This window comes from Pseudorca crassidens, chromosome 2, assembly GCF_039906515.1.
Source record: "Pseudorca crassidens isolate mPseCra1 chromosome 2, mPseCra1.hap1, whole genome shotgun sequence".
In the NCBI taxonomy this organism is placed as follows: Eukaryota; Metazoa; Chordata; class Mammalia; order Artiodactyla; family Delphinidae; genus Pseudorca; species Pseudorca crassidens.
The window spans coordinates 50,846,688-50,862,085 of record NC_090297.1 but is presented as its reverse complement, the minus strand read 5'-3'; the positions used below and the strand labels follow the sequence as shown (position 1 = coordinate 50,862,085).

General features: G+C 40.8%; 1 pseudogene; it reads right to left on the bottom strand.

Annotated features, from left to right (window-relative positions):
- Positions 1 to 10,326: 10,326 nt before the first annotated feature.
- LOC137208892 (bridging integrator 3 pseudogene) overlaps positions 10,327 to 15,398 on the bottom strand; it is a 58,759-nt pseudogene continuing 53,687 nt past the window's right edge.

Sequence of the window (15,398 nt, the reverse complement as noted above, 5' to 3'; positions counted from 1 at the left end):
TGTATGCCATATTCTTTGCTCAGCACTTTCTTCAAGAAACCTGTACAAGTACAGGATGGAAAGGAAATAAATAAAAAACAAACCAACATGTGAGAAGGTCATCACGTAGTGAAATCAAACAAACCTGAGTTCAAATCCCAACTCAGCCACTTGCTGGCTTAGTTACTTAGGGAAAATTACTTAGCCCATCTTGGCTTCCAGCTGTCAATTTGTAAAATGGAACATTAATAGTTCCTACCTCATAGGGTTATTGAAAAGATTAAATAAGATAATGCATTAAAACTCTTAAGAAATTGCCTGCGTATAATAAGTACTCCATAAATCTCAATCAGCCATTTGGCTGGACTTAATGAAACCTAATGCCTAGAATGAACTCTTCAAAACTTTTCTCTGATCAAACCATTGCTCAGGTGATATTTTTATTTTAGGACATCACAATTTTATTTTAGGACGTCACATCCAAAAAAGAATCCCTGAGACAATGAAAGGTTTTGAAATCATTTCATATGAAAAATGATTGAATAGACTATTATCTAGATTTAAGGGGGAAAAAATCCATCACTATATACATATTTGAAAAGGGATTCAAGTCCTGAGGGATTTTTAAGAGCAATACTGGAACCATCTGATGGGGAGGTTGATACCACTTCTATTTAGAAGAGGACCTCCTGATATTTAAGCCTTTCTGAAAGTGGAATTTTCTCTTTCATGTAGATGTTAATCTCCTGCCACTACAGTTAAAAGAGTAGGCCTATGCTCAGTATGACATGGATCTGAATATAAGGTAGAGGAATGGACTTCCTTTCACCTTAAATGTTCTGTGACTGCACATAATGATTAGCAGGCTGACTCTCCTACTATTATACATTGAATGGCAAAAATCCAGACAGATCCTGTCTCTCCAGCTACTTAGTGGTAATGTGTGCTACAAATTCATTCTGCTAATTCCATTCTGTTTATAGAAAGTCATCACTCTACTGTGATGTGTCCTTCCTCGGGTACGAGGCCAAGCCCTTCACATTTCTTCTTGATTCTGTTCTCCCTCATAGTCTCTTGGTTTAGCTCTTAAGCCTCTTCCTCTCTAATTTTTTGTCTCCTGCGAAAAGGAGCCAAACCTCAACCTGAAAATATGCTCCAAGCTCTCCTGTGTTTCTATCTAACACTTCATTTTTCATCTTTTATCTCAGCTGATAAGGTGCTCTTGCTGTCTCCGGGTACTCAACCCCTACTTACTCCTCAATCCACCAACCTCCCTAATCTAGAACTGAAACAATTACAGCAAATTTCTCAGAGCTTCCCCATCGCCAACCCCAATAGTTATCTTTCAGATCTTTGCATGCTCTCCTTCTCTTACTCTTTTTTTTTTTGAATCCTTCCAAAGTTTATTATTATTTTTCACAATCTTCTGCAATTATGTTTTCAGATAAATTCAACAGAAAAGGCCAAAAATATGTAACAGTATATATTTAGAAATCTCTAAAATATTCAACTGTGGTTTTTTCTTCTTTTTCAAAATGCATCATTTTATTTTCCTCATAAGACAGTTATAAACCTTATCAATGTGACAGTCACGTGATTTCTTTAATCTCAAAATTTCCATGAGCATTCCTGGAGCTTATAGCCGGAGTAGTCCTGAGATTTCAAATATTAAATCTTTCCTCATAGCCACAAGTTCCTTTGATGTTTGAGTTATTAAACACAAAATCACTGATAATTTGTCTTCAACCTTGTTCATTTCCTGTTCCTAAAAGTGTCAGCTATGCTGTTTTTTTTTTTTTTTTTTTTTTTTTTTTTGATGAGCACTCTGATTCCATTTAGCACAACTTTTTTTTTCCATCAGATTTAGGTGAAAGAACAGAACATTTAGGAATGAATTAATAATACTAGGGATTCTATCCAACAATTCAACAACAAAGAAACAAACAAACAATTAAAAATGACCTTATCTTACTCTTATCTTTCCAGGCTTGTCTCTCTCTGCCCACCACAATTACCCACATAGATACACTGTGGGAACGGAGAGAGGAACACATTAGCAGTAGTATGGAGGCAGGACATTTTGAGGACATATAAGAGAAACCAAGAGTGGTTCATTTTGACTCACTTTGGCCTGAGTCTGATGGTGGTGGTGGGACCTAATAGAATTTAACAAGGCCTTAAATTCTAGGATAAGGTACTGAGAATTACTTATATCTGCAACAAGAAACCATTTTTCTTAGCAGGAAATTGTCGTGATCTTTAATTTTTTTCAATTTATTTATTTTATTTATTTATTTTTGGCTGCATTGGGTCTTCATTACTGCACGTGGGCTTTTTCTAGTTGTGGCGAGCGGGAACTACTCTTCCTTGCAATGAGCGGGTTTCTCATTGCAGTGGCTTCTCTTGTTGTGGAGCATGGGCTCCAGGTGCGTGGGCTTCAGTAGTTGTGGCTCATGGGCTCTAGAGCGCAGGCTCAGCAGTTGTGGTGCACGGGCTTAGTTGCTCCGTGGCATGTAGAATCTTTCTGGACCAGGGCTCAAACCCGTGTCCCCTGCATTGGCAGGCGGATTCTTAACCACTGCACCACCAGGGAAGCCCAGATGATCTTTAATTATAACACATTGGATAGACGACTCGAGGTAGGAAAACCATTTGGAAGGATCTATTTATTTTCTGCATCCTTTTCTGCTTCCTATCTAGTAACTGTGTTGTTTCATTTGGGGAAATGGTATTCAAAGTGAGCATTTCCTTGATTTCAGAAGAGCTTATAATATTGCCACTATCATGATGAACTCCCCAAAGCATAGCTATGGAATACTGATGGTCCTAGAGATGGTGTGGGATGGGCCAGAGAAACGGCATTAAATAGCCTTGAAACACATGACAAGAATTTCAGTTATCTTTTAATCCATTCAATGATACCAACAAGGAAAACATCATTTTGGTGATCTGTATCTTTAGCATCTAACACTTTGCTAATCTTCAGTTTTACAAAGAAATTATGCCTTAGGCACAGAGCCTTCTAGACATAAGACTCTACAGCAGGAATTTAATAATGTTCTTTTTTTTGTTACTACCATCTATTTATGTCAAGTGAAATTGCTTTCCATTTATGTTGACATTATGCATCTTCCTTTTAAAATGCATTCATTTAAGTAAAATTTAAGAAGGAGGGAAGTTGATTTACAGAAAAATGTTAAACAAAAGTACAGGGCTATGCAGTTGTGGTGAAAATGAGAAAGGGAACACCAGTGAATAGAATTTGGAAAACCATAATTTGGTAGAAAATGTGGAATTTGGAGTCAGACAAGATTGGCTTAATATCCAAGGCATACTGAATAATGTAAGACAATTTTCTTAAAAGCCTTAGTGTCTTCATTCGGAAAAATGAAGAAAATAATACCTTCTTAATAAGACTGTTGAAAGGAATTAAAAGAGGAAATATTTTAAAAGTGCTGAGCACAACACAGTACTTAAGACACATAGTACATTTCAGTGTCCCTTTCCTTTCCTTTACCTGCTAACCACTAGGATTGGCCATTGCTCCCTGTTCCCAGGGTCCCCCCTTTCACAGTGTACCCTGTAGGCAGGCTCTTGTGTCTGATGGCCTCGGAGTTCTCTCCTTGCTAGTTTCTCTACTGACAGGCTGGCATGGGGCAGTCTGTCCGGCTTCTAGGAGGGGGAAATGCCGGGTTGCAGGTGGCAGGAACTCCTAGACAAGCTCTTCCCGTAGGCATCCTACTTCTGCCTCTTCACCAAGATGTAGAGTCTTTTGTTTCTCCTCCTCTCCCCTTCTATGTGCAAAGCAGCTAACAATCTGCCCTTTAATTGGTTCCCCTATGGAGGAACTCACGAGCCCAAACTGGTACAGTCAAAACACTGAGAACCAGCTGATTTCTGACTTCTTAAGGATTCTTCACCAGATATAGAGTCAGACCCTACTGCACTTCTTATAAGCTTGGGAAAAACACTCAGTTTCCCTTTCTGAGTCACAATTTCTTATCTGCAAAATGGAATTATTAAGGACCTCTTTTTAGGGTCATTGTGAGCAGGTAAAGTCTTCTAGCGTAGTGCCTGGCATCTGATATGATGGCCATTCCACGGTATCAGTCCTCAACAAGTATTACCACGTTCATGGACAGAACCACCATTTCAGAGCTGAAAAGAATTTGGAGATTATTAAATTCTTTCTCTCATCAGAAACAAGAATCTTCTCCAGCTTTAAAACTGTCCACTCTCCAGCTGGAGGCTCCCTTCCTTGAAAGGTAGGTAGTTCCATTGTTTGATAGATTACCGTTGTTAGTTACAAGTTTGATTCAAATACTGAGTTTAAATTTGCCTTCATTTAATCTGCTGTTCTTTCTGGAGCAAGACTGGATAAATCTAAGATTTAATGATTTATTCATCATTATTAATCTGTTTCCAGGTGGCTTCTGATCTGTCATTTCTAGAAACTCTCTGGTTCCTGTGAAGGACTTTCCCATTGCCTTTGGTTTCTCAGTACCGTACTAGATGGTTTTCCCCTAAATTTCAGTTAGTCCCACGAGCCTCATTATGTCATTCTGATGCAAAAAGAACCCTAAGACACTCAGACAAATACCTTGCATTACTTCTGGGACTTCTAGACAGCAAACAAGAGTCCTTAATAAAGTAGCATCTAAATGGGAAGACAACACAAGTTGTCTTCAAAACCTAGAGTCACAGAAAGATTGAGGGAGGAGGGCAGCCACATGGTGGGTAGGGGAACAACCACTGCATAGAAGAGTAAATTCAGTGTAGCGTGCCCGACAGGACATGAAGAGGCCAAAATCATACCAGGTAGGAGCTGGGAGAGCCCTTGAACTTGCTAGCTATTTCTTTCTGTTATTACTAGAGAGGAAGCTGGAAGCTGCCATGGAGGAATAATATGTGCAACCACACAACACGTTAGTTAGGTCCCAGTTCTCTGATGCCTAACCCAGTGCTCTTTCCCCGACACCATGTCATCTCCTGCCCACCCACTACACTCTCCCTCCTGATGACTGTCCAAAGCCTCAAAGCCTCATTAGACCACAGTCGATGGAGCCATTTTCAACTCTAAGAGTCTGCACAGTCTCCAACAAGGCTCCTAAAGCCTTTAATCCTTAGAATCAAAGGATATAAGAGTCTAGAATCTGGGAAGTATTTAGATAGTCTAGTACAAGTCTTCATTTATAGAGGGGACAACAGAAAAGAGGAAAGGAAAGGAAAGGAAAGGAAAGGAAAGGAAAAAGGAAAGGAAAGGAGAAAAAAAAAGAAAAGACCTGAATTACTTTCCAAGTTTACACCTCTTGTTATGGACAGAGCTGGGATGCAAGTAATAACAATAACTAAGTTTACTGAATGGTTATTATGTGTCAGATACAGAGTGTTATGACACTTACAAACATTGCTTCATTTATTGCTCTCAACAAATGCACAATTTTGCCTGCGTTTTTCAGATGAGGAAACCAAAGCAGGTAGCACTAACCTATCTCTTGAGGGACAATGCAGTTAGTTATATGCAAGACAGTGGGGATACAGAGGTGACTAAAACCCCACCATCATCGACATGGTGTATACAGTCTGGTCATAAAGACATAGACATAAACAAGTGAGTGTTGGGCACTGTGATGAGTGCAACAGTAAGAAATTTGGATAGAGGCAGCTCAGAAAACAAAGTAACCAATTCCCCTCTGGCCTACTTTACATACAAATTAGAATCCCATTACTCTCTTTCTTAACATTAGAATAAAGGCATTTTCCATGTATAAGAACTATTTTTTATAAGATCCTCATAATATTCTATGAAATAGATAAACTATCATTTATTTAAAAAAACTTTCTTATAATATTCATTATTATAAATCAGTCTTCAAAAAACATCTTTGAATACTAAACATTTTTCCCCTTTTTCCTTTGACCACAAAATGTAACTAGTGGCTCAAGATGTTCCAATTTCTTTCCCCAAAATCACTTCCCTCATTTTACATACAGGTAGTGAAGCCCACGTCCAAAAGCATTAAGCTGTTTGACCATGTTAAAATAATTAATAAGTAGTTGATCTGAGCCTGGAACACAGGTTCATACAGTTTCCAAGGTGATGCCTAAAGGTTATAGGAGAAAAATATTTCTCTAGGTTGGGGTTTCTCCATCTTAGTACTATTGATATTCGGAACAGATAATTCTTTCTTCTGGGAGAGTATCCTGTGATTGTAGGATGTTTAGCAGCATCATTTGCCTCTACCAAATAGATGCCAATAGCACCCCGACACACATACCAGTTATGATAACCAAAAATATCTGCAGACAAATGTCCCCCGGGTCGGGGGCTGGCAAAATTGCCCTTGGTTGAGAACCACTGCTCTAAAAGTTTCCTGCTACTTTGATCTGAAAGCATATCCTCATTGACAGAAATGACAGTAACAAGACAACTTTTTCAATATTGAATAGACTTTGATTCACAACTATATGTGGACAAATGAACCAAGTGTAACTTACATATTAAACCTCAACAAATTCAGGATAAGATGTCTGTAAGAGTTTTGAAGTAGGTTATTCCAAAAAACAAGAAGAAATATATTATTCTGAAAGGCTTTTAGGATTCCTGCTGGTGTCCAACAGAATATATGATCCACACAGACAATAAAATGAAGGAAAAGAACATAGAAACAGACATCAACTCCACAACTATCTTGGTCTTCCAAGCTGCTAATCTCCTAGGATTTCTCTGAAAAGACAAACCATATGGAGGGCTTGTTACCTGGCACTAGTGTTTATGAATCCTTGGGTAGTTATACAGGGCCTTGGGAAAACTCTGGCAATCAATAAGGAAGACTGTAAAGGACTCCCTTTCAGCTAACGCATAGGGGTCTGGTTTCTTAGATCACAGAATTAAAGGGGTCAAAATCTTGTAATGAGTCTACATATGTGGCCACTGATTGCATCCCCTACCATTCTGATTTCAAGAGACCATGGTTAGAGGGTGCTAGTGGATCTCCCAAAACCCATTCAGCATAAAGTAAGCAGAATTTGGCACAATTTCAGCTTTGCTTCAATTGCTCTCATATGTGTATAGAAAGTAAAGTCATAACTGGGTGGAAAAATGGCCTGGAAGTTTGCTTCAAGATAAAATGCCACCCAATGCATAGAGTCAAGGATTTCACAAAGGAGGACTGGGCCACTGTTCTTCTTCATGCATCTCTACATCCTATGTCTTCAATTTGATGACTAAATGCCTGACCAACAGCGCATAGACTCCTAGGTGTAGCAGAGGGGAAAGAAGCTCTAGTAATTACTAGCTGAGAGCTCATAGGCAGCTTTCTTCACTTCTCTGAATCCCAGTTTACTTAATTGAACATATGTCCCCAGATTTTGAGGGGATTCAATGAGATATTATATAACTCATCTAGCACAGCATCTACTTCATGATAAACACTCAATAAATGTTAGTTCTTTTTCCTTTTATTACTCTTCAATAGTCAGGCTGTGGGCTAATGAACATTCTTCTTATCTTGAAGGTCTTTGGGCATTTTGCTAAATAAACTCTTCAGTTAAAATCCAGGATAGAGTTGGATGGTAACCTCCGTAAGGAAAAGGATTGTGTTTGTCTTTTTCTGTTATATGAATGATACCTTAGTACTTGGCGTATATTAGGTGCTCAAAAAATCTTTGCTGAAAGAATAAATATATAAATAAATAAACTGATCAGACAATAACGTCTTGGTATTGGGAAAGGAAAAAATAGCATTTCTTTAGTGCCCACCTTGTGCTAATCATCTTGATATACACTCTCCAGCCATTAATTTATTTAATTTTCTCAAAGTTTAGTCCCATGTTTTAGAAGATGAAACTGTGGCTTAGGTAACTTGGCTAAGGTCACTTGGTAACTAAGTGGGTTTGGCTGAACTTCAAAGTCCTAACCCCTAGTACAGAATGTGAACTTAATTGGAAATAGAGTCATTGCAGATGTGATTAGTTAAGATAAGGTCATACTGCAGTAGGGTGGGCCCTTAATCCAATATGACTGGTGTCCTTATAAGAGGGGAGATTTGCACAGGAGGAATATGTCCATTTCATGATGGAGGCAGAGACTGGAGTGGAGTCCAAGGAATGCCAAGAATGGCTGGCAAACAACTGAAGCTTGGAAGCCTTCAGGATACCAACACTGCTCAAAACTCATTTCTGAGTATCCTGTACCCTTGATGTGTATCTTGAATTGGCATTTTTAAAAACGGACCCTTATTTACCTGGATATAATAATAGTGCCCGCCACCACCATTGGACAGACCTGGTGCTCGAATGTCAAGTTATTACACACTAGGTAATCTCTGGCATGTCTTCATTGGCATTATAAAATGTGGCCGGAAAGACAGGCCCTCAGAGTAAGAAGTCCGTATTGGTGGTAGGAAACTCAGGTTAGGAGTACTTTTGTCACCAAGTATCGGTTATTTAGCATACAGCTCTCAAATGAGACTCGTCTGTGTTTCTGGATGAGATGATGGCACTCTGTTCAATCTGCTAAATGCCACTGTGCATAGAATAACATCTTGAGAAGCTACCTAATGCATAAGCTGTTTAATGCTATAAAATATACTACCTAAATTAAATGCCACTTACTTTTTCAGAGATGAATTAATCAACATCCTGGTCAAATTCAAAGCTTTTTGATGTATAAAACCTCATAAATTATAGGGGGGCAGGGAGGGAGGTGCACGAGGGAGGGGATATGGGGATATATGTATACATATAGCTTATTCACTTTGTTATACAGCAGAAACTAATACAACATGGTAAAGCAATTATACTCCAATTAAGATGTTTTTTAAAAAACCTTCATAAATGGAACTAGCCCATCAATAAGCAAAGTATAACGAAAACCTGCCTAGATATTTGGGGGTGGGGAGCGCATGTTATTCTGATTGTTTTTTTGCTCCTCAAATTAACAATCTCTGTAGAGGTAAACAAAGACCCCCAATAAGCACTGCTTATTGTCAGCAAGGGAGGCAGCCACTACTATAGCTTGAATTTGGCACAGACCCAAATCCAAGGCAGAAAGAGGAGTTGGAAAGCTTTATGGTGGCAAAAGGGGAAGGTGCGGGCTGATGGAAGGTTGAGGGAGTGGGGAAGCTGGAGGTGGGCTGACTAGAAGACGGGCATCCTACGTAACTGCTGAGGGAGAGCATATTTGGCTTCCCCTTATTGGTCCTAAGAGGATGGGTGTGGGCAAAAATGGCAAGCTGTCAGTTTAGTCCTGACCACTTGGGGCTGATTGCTGCAAAGGTGTGGTTTGACTCTCTGACCTGAACCCCACCTTTGTTGTCTTCAGTCAACTGAACACATGAGGCAACACCCAGAGCAGAGAGACACAGGCTTCTGGCAGGGAACTCTGGGGCCTCAGTTCGATGTCTACCAATGTCCAAGGCTGCACAAACCCAAACGCATCTTCTGTTGAACACCCTCAGGCAGTTGTTCCTCCTGGCAGCTGCAAGGTGTCTAGAATTCATCCCAGATGTCCATGGGACTGCCTGTTCCTAGTGCCTTTCCCTGAAGAATCGCCTCAGGACATAGCTTTCGCTTTCTGACCCAGCCCAACTGCCAGCACAAATCCACTGTCCTTGCTTTGAGGCTGTGACTCCATCTGTGACATTTTGTTTGGTAGGATACTTGCATGAGTTGAATCCTGGTTACCTAGGGAACTTACAAGACTTGGAGCACTTCCTTGCACTTGACCTAAGGCATAGAAGTGGGCTAAACCAGGCTTTGCCATGCTGGGAGGTTGGAGTGAGGGGCTTGTTAAAGCTGCAGGACCACAGCTCTCAGAGGGAAGGCTGAATTCGCAGCCACACACATTCTTGGAGGGAAGGGCCTCTTCCGGGACAGGGGAGAGTCTTTGAAGTGGAAAGGAAACAAGGATGCGTGGACTCCCAGGATAGTTCTTTTGGAGGTAAATGTGATCTCAACCACTCAGGCAAGACTAGGACCTCAAGTAAGCTGAGAAAGCCCATGCCCTTTGAAGTCTGGAAGCTTGCTCTGGCTCTAGGCCAGGATATACTTTGAACAGTTTGGAAATAAGAAAGTCCCTGGGGTTTTCTACACTGCTTACCTGTGTCTCCTGGCTCTTGCTATTGGGTGGGGAGACAGCAGCCTGCTTGGGGTTCCTGGTGCCAAGCTCATTCCAAAGGGCTGGTGAGGCAGGGTGGGAGCCGCCTCTGTCTCCAACCTGCCAGGTACCATACTTCTCCTAAGGGAGGGCCTTCTGCTAGGCTGACGTCTGAACCTGAACTTGAAAAGGTCAAAGGCTCAAGAGGCTGACTGGTGTCCTAGGAATCTTCTGAAGGGAAGAGGGATTTAGTCATCAGACACAATAGAGAGGTTCTGGACTCCCTCAGTTTGGTCTCATTCTCCTGGAGTCTCCTGCTGCCCAGACCTCATCCAGGTGTCCAGGCTGGTCAAGATGTTGGGTCAAGTCTCCAAAGATCTTATGTGTCTCCTGACCTGCTCTTGGATCAGGGACTCAAAGCTGAGATGGAAGGAGTGGAGTTGGCTGTTGTAGAACCTCAGCAGCTCATCCAGGAGCTGTTTGTTCTTGGCTTCAAGGTCATCCCATACAGGCCAAAGGTCTTCTGGGCAGCACCAGCCCTGCCTTCTCCTTTTCCTCATACTTCTCCACCTTGGCCTGCAATCACCTATAGTCCTAGTATATAGGAAGGCTGCTTCCTACCACCTTCTCACCACCATGCTGAGGTTCTGGAAGACACTGCCAAACTTTTTCAGGGTTCAGTAATGGTCTTTCAGATCTGGTTCACTTTTTCCTGGTTGAAGGTATCCATCCACTTCATGGCCATGTCCAGGGTGGTCACCATGTTCAGTAAGTCCTGGTCTTGCTGGCAGAGGGGATTAGAGAGTAAGTCTAAGGACATCTTCACAGCAGATTTGATGACCAGGTCAGCACTGGGACTCTTCTTCATGTCCTTTCTCAGCCTCCTGGTCTGCTCTTCCAGCTGCTGGAGTTTTCTATACTTCCTTTCACAGTCTCTCTCCACTGCTGACCAGTCTTGGAAGGAATTCAGCTCATGTTCATGAATGTGGCCCTGCTGCCAGGATCTTCAGCTGCAACTCGGTCCTCCTTTTTTTTTTTTTTTTTTTTAAGGAGACTTGTTTTACTTAGAGTGGAAAATTCTGCCAAGGACAAAGTCAACACAACCATATGCATGGAACACAAATATATGTATGGAACATTACATATACAAAGGGTGCTTGTAGGGTTGTAGCAATGCAGAAGTAAGAAGTTAGGAACAGGGAAGAATTCTCCCCTACAGGTTTCAGAGGGAGCATGGCCCTGACTTGATTTCAAACTTCTGGCCTTCAGAACTGTGACACAATAAACTTCAATAGTTTTAAGCCACCTCGTTTGTGGTGTTCTGTGATGGCAACCCTAGGAATTGAATACATATCCTCTGTGCAAAGTATTGCCCAGCATGTTAGAGATTCTCTCAAAAGAATGTTCCTCTCTGTTGCTGGAGGTGCTCAAACACAAGTAGGAAGACTACTCAGTGGTGATGTTGTTGAGGAATTTAAATTATTACTTATTTTTAAGAGTCCCACGTAAGCCAGATTCTATAATCTTAAGATATGAAGAGCTTGGAGGGGAATGATTCTGGCATTACATTACAACATTTGGAGGTGACTCTGATGAGTATTACCAGGACAGTTAGATTTTTCTAAATTGGCCCAGTCTTATAAGCTACAGCCACCAATTAGAAAAATATTTTTTAAATTAAATTTATTTACTCATTTATTTTTGGCTGCATTGGGTCTTCGTTGCTGCACGCAGGCTTTCTCTAGCTGTGGTGAGTGGGGGCTACTCTTTGTTGCGGTGCACAGGCTTCTCACTGAGGTGGCTTCTCTTGTTGTGGAGCACGGGTTCTAGGCACGCGGGCTTCAGTAGTTGTGGCACGTGGGCTCAGTAGTTGTGCCTCATGGGCTCTAGAGCACAGGCTCAGTAGTTGTGGCGCACGGGCTTAGTTGCTTGGCAGCATGTGGGATCTTCCTGGACCAGGGATCGAACCCGTGTCCCTTGCATTGGCAGGCAGATTCCTAACCGCTGCACCACCAGGGAAGCCCAGAAAAAGACTTTTTTAAAGTGCTGTTAAGGTCTTTCTCAATGATTTATCCACTTTCAAAGAGTGTTCGCCCTCCATGTGCACTGTGGATTTAACTGCTTTGTCTATATCTTGCCATTTTTCAGACCTAGGAGTGAAAATGTGTTTCAGGTGTGAAATACTGTCTTGAACTAAGAAAGCAGGAGTGACTAAGACTCACCCAAGCCCTCCAACAGAGCCCCAAACTCCTTTCCTGCTCTTAGAATTTAAGTATTAGATGCCTAAGACTGTGGAAACCACCAAACCTACAAATGATTGAGTTATTTGTAGTGAGGTGGATGGACATAGAGTCTGTCATACAGAGTGAAGTAAGTCAGAAGGAGAAAAACAAATACCGTATGCTAACACATATACATGGAATCTAAAAAAAAAAAAAAAAAGGTTCTGAAGAACATAGGGGCAGGACAGGAATAAAGACACAGATGTAGAGAATGGACTTGAGGACACGGGGAGTGGGAAGGGTAAGCTGGGACGAAGTGAGAGAGGGGAGTGGGAAGGGTAAGCTGGGACGAAGTGAGAGAGTGGCAGGGACATATATACACTACCAAATGTAAAATCGATAGCTAGTGGGAAGCAGCCACATAGCACAGGGAGATCAGATTGGTGCTTTGTGACCACCTAGACGGGTGGGATAGGGAGGGTGGGAGGGAAACACAAGAGGGAGGAGATATGGGGATATATGTATACATATAGCTGATTCACTTTGTTATAAAGCAGAAACTAACATACCATTGTAAAGCAATTATACTGCAATAAAGATGTCAAAAATAAACAAACAAAAAGCAAATTTTTTAAAAAATTGCACAAATTTCAAAAGTCTCTGGCCTATGTTCCTTGTTGGAAATGGAGCCTCCTGCCTTTTTAGTGTTAAAGGAGTCTCAGTTTCCTTCTTGAGATTATCCCCCATTATTGGATATTGATTTATTATTTTCATAAAATTGCACATGGGAGCCTGTTGCCTGAGACCAGTCATAAATTATAAAAACGTGTTCAGCTCCTCTGTAGGGACTGATCGTCTTATGGGGAGAATTACCCAGAACTAAATTTAACTGCTTTGTATAGGTTTGCAAGAAGGTTTGATGTCCCTGGCCCTCTAATGAGGAAGGGAAAGTAGAAAGGGGCTAACATTTTCTAACAACCTACTAGGGACCAAATTCTTTGCATGGTACTTAATTTAATGCTCTTAACACAATGAAGCACAATCACCACCTGCTTTGATAGAAGATAAAGTAGAGGCACAGAATGATGAAAGACTTTCCCCAGGCTAGTGAAGGAGCAGAGCCAGAGTCAAACCTAACTTTGTCTGCCTCTGAAGTTAAACCTCTTTCCAATTACTGCATTGCCATTCTAAAGTGGAGTAGTAATATCTCAGCTAGAGGTGGACAGAGTGGTTTTTATTAATATCAACCTAAACCTTGTGCTCTTCAAGTTCTGAGAGATTTGCTCCAAGGCGCCATTAAGAAAGGACACTGATCCAAGGGCTATCAATTAACACGTTCTTCATACACAGCTATAAGCAGCTATTTAAAACCTGGGTAATATCTTCCTAAAAATACGTATCAGTTGTCTGGGTATTTATGCCCTATCACTCTTGGTTTTCCATCCTTGACTCCATTAATAGAATTTTCCTTAATTCCCTTTCTCTTTTTATGGCTTCGCAAGAGGCTAATTTGCAGGCAAAACTGCTAATTTTACAGTTGCTTTCTGCTTCCTCAGCACGAGACTGACTGAGGAATTATTAATAGAAGAATAGGATTCCCTTTTCATACTTTTGCTACTGACTGTTGTAGGAGGTGGGAAAAACTCCATTATTTAATAACATTTGTTCTTCTTGAAAGGTCATCATTCCAGCCTTTCAGTTTCCACTAAAGTATAGCAGTATCAGCAGCCACAGCCACCTTCTCTTCCTGAAGGGATTCTGGAATTCCTCCAGGTTATACAGTTGGCATAAAACTGTCTTTGAGATCCTCCTTGGGAATGGGGTCCAGCTGGGAAATTCTCTCGGTATTTCTGTGCATTTTCCAAATAGTAATTTCTAGCCACAATTATTTTTAAATGCGCCAGTCACCTACATTCCTGAAAAGGATGCTGAATTTGGAATATATTAGTTGAGAATTGTATTTGGCTGCTCATAGCAGAGAATAGAAATAATAGTGGCATAAACAAGAAAACATTATTTTTCACATAAAATATGTTTTACAATAGACATTCAGGATTGGTATGGTGAGTTCACATTGTCATCAGAGACCCAAGCTCCTTCTGCCTTTCAATTTTATTGTCACTACCATGTAGTTTCCATCCTCACAGCTGACCTATGGTCTCAGATAGCCACTGGACCTATGACTATAAATTTATGATTCTAATCAGGAATCAGAACATAGAGTAAAGGGCAAAAGGGACAGATCAGCTGTCTCTCCATCACTTATGGGACTTTCCCATAGGTCCTCGCAACAGATTCTGTTTATATCTCAAGCTGTAAGGGAGACTGGGAACCATACATAGTCTTTTATCTGGGCACACTGCTGCCTCCATAGTAACTAGGGTTATCTTACTAAGAAGAAAGGGTAGGACAATATTAGAGAGGCAAATAGCATGTCTGCTACATGGAACAAAGAGAATGACTAAATAAAATTAAGCCAATAAACCCTTACTAAGCACCTATTTTATGCCTGGAGATGAAATAGAAAGTTTAGATTAATTCCTTTAAGGAACAAAAACTTACCTACATTATATACCTCATGTCTTCTTAGCCTAGAATGCTTTTTCCTTCCTTCTTCACCTGGAGAACTTGTATTAATTATTCAAGGCTGTTCTCCAATATCACCTGCTGTCTGATGCTTCCTTGGAAGATTCTTCCCAGGAAGAATTAATCTATTGCCAGGTGCTCAGCTCTGTCCCTATAGCACCTTATCCTTCACTCTACTTCACCACTTAATTCCTCAGAGGCAGTGTGCTGAAGTGAGGGTAACATGAGAAGTAGGAAATGCTGACGTCAACTCCCAGGTCTGTTGCTTACTAGCACTGAGACAGATGCTTTTGCCCTTTGGGCTACAGTTTTCCTGCTGCAGAAGAGAGAACGCTAAGTTCCACTTCAGGGACTTTTGTGAAGATTAAATGAGATTTCTTAGGAAATACTATCCAAAAGAAATTTATATCAGTTATGTCAAAATTAAATCAAACTGATGTGAAAGTCCAAAGCATTTTTTAAAATAGAAAAGGTTATTACAAAATAGTAAGTTTTAAATTCCTGGTAATTTT